Source organism: Lytechinus variegatus, chromosome 17, assembly GCF_018143015.1.
Source record: "Lytechinus variegatus isolate NC3 chromosome 17, Lvar_3.0, whole genome shotgun sequence".
NCBI lineage: Eukaryota > Metazoa > Echinodermata > Echinoidea > Temnopleuroida > Toxopneustidae > Lytechinus > Lytechinus variegatus.
In genome coordinates, this window is record NC_054756.1 from 21,058,676 (window position 1) to 21,062,529 (window position 3,854).

The following is a 3,854-nucleotide window of genomic DNA, read 5'->3' on the forward strand; positions in this document are numbered from 1 at the left end:
TAATAGGTAAAGAAGGTTTTTTTGATACGTCGTTTCAGTGAGGATGAACGTCATATTAGTACCTCATTTGTGTTTTCCCGAGATAGCATGAACGAGATGAATGTACAGAAGTAAAGGTTTGGAAGAGGAGATTCAAGGTCCGAGTTACCTTCTGGTAGCGACTAGAATGTCAAGTACGGACCGTTGCAAGAGGTCAATGCCTCCCAGCAGTGCGAGGTCATGTGAGGTCAAGTTGTTGGCCGACTAGTTCCGTTTCCGTTGAATGACGTGTATGTTAGAGAGGAAATTCGGGTTGGCTTTGAGAATCGTTCTTGAGCCTTCTGTAAGTTGTGGAAGTAGCTTATTTGGTCCCACTTTCATACGTTGTCAGTCATAAGTCCATACGATAGTGTATGTTCAGGAGAGTGTTGTCAAGTGTGCTAGCATTTGTTTCTCATTAAAAGAACTTGGCAGGAATAGGCACATTGCTACATACTAAGCTGCCAATTCATGCACTTTGTATTTCGAAATATTCGGGTACGATATAACTGTGTCTACGCACTGAAACGATCACTCTCAAAGGTGACAAAATATAACTTTTTTTCCTCTTGTCTTTGTTGACATTAGTAAATTCTTACTTGAGCCAAAAGGAGGAGTTCTTTTGTATTCACTATTTCCCAATGATTTAATCAAGATCTAATTATTTTAGGAGACGCGGATAGGTCGGATGACCTCCTACCTGTCCGTGTCCACTCTGTGAAACATTACACCTGGGCTACTCAGGTGTGTGGTGCACACGTAAAAGTGCACGGCAAACAGTGGCTAAAGCCTTCGGCGATCCCTCTCCCGGATCCTGGGGCTGAACCTGTCTGAAAGATAATTTCCGTTGGCCATTCCCCCCATTTACTCTTAGTTCTGTAATTAGAGATCTACCTGGTTACCATCCCATATTGGCAACTCATGCCATCCCATTCACTGGTTGAATCATGTCCAGCTTGGGTCATTAATTACCCATCTCCGTCAACAGTCCGAGGTTTTCAAATCCATGTCTGGTCATCAGGTAACAAATTAACCTGGTTATGTTGTCAACGAGATTGAAGTTTCCTCTTCATATTATTCTACAGACACCTACCGTTAATCACTTCTAATCTGTCATTACGATTATCAAATGGATTAATTTTGGAGAAAATTTGGATGATGAGTGGAGTAATTAACTTCGTTTAGACTTACGCCTCTCATCTCAATACTTGTGACATTGACATAATCGTTATGGGCTATTTGTTCTGGATTTAAAAAGGGAAAGACAAACTGCGTATTGTCGACATGTCACCCAGTGAAGCAGTCAGTGCGTAAGACATTGGAGTCATTAACGTCGACCAGTAACCACTAATGAAGTGTGACAAAGCAGATGGTGGTATAAACCTCGCCATCTTCAGTCACTATGCCTGGTCGATCCACTTTTCATGCATTTCCACTCCTTATGCTTTGACTTGCTTCATCTTTTCCACGCTTCTGAACCCTGTCTACCTCTGCTTCTGTGCTCCGAGTGTATCTTTGGTCCCTGCTTCTGCTCAGACATGTCAGAGATGCTCGCTGTGTCTTTCTTAACCACCCTGTTTCCACGTACCCTTATGTTATTCCTCCTTTATCATCACCATCATCACCCCCCCCCCCCTTCTCCTTCTCTCTTTCTCTCTCTCTCTGTCTCTCGTATTCCATTCTGAAGATGTCTCCCGTGACTTTCCTCGCTTCGTCTCTCCGAAGTCCACGTCCCACTTGGTTCACCCTGTTGATGTCGAGTTATCAATTTATTCGCCCGTGTCCCGCGCGTTGAAGGTGTAGATGCATAAAACCCGATTAGTGATGACTGACAACGTCGCTTGTTACTTAATAATCCCTCAGACAAGCCTGGGCATCAGCACGATCCAGTTCAAACTTGCGGCAGTCCTATGCGAACCCTGACGGGAGAGGACATTGCCCCAATTACCGTCCCCTCTCTTTCCCCCTCTCTGTCTCATCTCACTCCTCCCACTTTCGCTGAAAATAAAACAAGTCATCGACGTGTTAGCATTGTCAAGCCGTAGGATGCGACTCCACATCAGATTGAATAAGATTCCTAAGTAAATCCCTGTAGATGGAGTTAAATCCGTCCCAAGTTTCATACATTAGCCAAAGTGACACATCGCATTTCCACTGCATTTCCACTGCATTTCTGTTACGCCAGTCGTATATGGCCTTGTACATTTAGACCTGTGTATGACAATGGAAATAATGTGACGTAAATGTGACCAAAGGTTACGGTATCTTGTGGACTGTCGATTGTGATATTCATACTGATTCAAACATTGCGTATTCCTGGAACGTCTTCTTTCAAAAAATAACATCATTATTGTTATTTAAGTAGTGCAAGCAAGATGATTAATGTATGGCCTATATAATCTTTACTACCATGATTTAAGAATATACAGCTTGAACTTAATTAATCATGAGAATAGCAAAATGCTTAACTACCCATAATCGAGGGTTTACAAACTGTTGCAGTTAGCACCAACCTCAATTTTTTTTCTTGAATGTGTTTTTGCGTGCTATCTGTATGGTTTAATAGATGGACAAATCAGTACATTCCCAGTGCATATCGATAGGCACATTAGTTGGAAAAGATTAATCATGTGATAATTTTCAAAATAATGAAGATTTGAATAAATCTTTGAGCCTTATTAATAACAAAACGTCCCCTTTACGGTAGGCAATGCTATAATCATCATGACGTCATATTCTTAGTTGCAACATGCATCGGCGCTGCAAGCGTCAGTTGGTTGCAGCTCACCTACCCGAGTCACAGACAGTGTTCGTGCAATTGTTGCCACTTTCTTGCAGTCGTCCTGAAGACGGTGTTTAGCTCAGCAGTGAAACGTTGATTATGTTAATAATAAACACGTTTTCGGTGAGTACAGAGGGTGATTTGTGGCGCGTTCCCTACAAACATGACAAATGACGATCAGAGACACTGACCCATCTACCTCAATCACGTCTTCTCACTCATCCTTACGCATCCATCAAGCCATTGGTCTAGCCTCCTTCCCCAGTCGTTCCGCGCTAGTTATGATTCATTCGGGTTCTCTGAACATTCATGTCATAAACATTAAGGGTCACTACTTTCGGGGGATCTTATATTGCAGCCGATGAAATAATGAATTTGTCAAAATGGGTGAAACATGGATGCTCAAGGAGAATTCACTGATTGTCAGATGCAATGTCAATATAAATTGGCTACCTGAATTCGATTACGAATACATTCAAGAACTCATGGGAAATTGAAATGTCTGATAATACAGCCGAAATGCAGCCCAATATTAAGAAATGAAACGTGTTTAGATTGTCTAAGTTTCTCCCTCATATCAAAGTATCATGACGTAAATATCAATCTTATGCCTGTGGTATTATATATTTATTATTATTATTATTCGAGACAATTAAAGAAAACAAAATAAATGGCCGTCAAACTTATGACCTACAGCAGGTATTAAGGCATAGATTTATCCCCTATATCTTTTTATTCATATATTCTGGATGATGACCAATGTATACACACACAAATAAATGCGGAAATATGTATGACCATAATCATGATAACAATCTCATCTTGACATACTTGAAGATAACTGACCTTCCTTGAACCGCGTATCAAGCCACAATTTTGAGAAATCAAAGATGCTTTCACCCTTCGGCAATTAATGAATATGAAAGCTCTGCATATCTCCACCATTATGGAATGATTGTGTAAACGATACTAGTACACTGCCACCTCTTTCTAACTAGAAGCCCGTCTTCTATTTCTCTTTTAGGATAATAACGTAATTTGCATTATTCTAGGT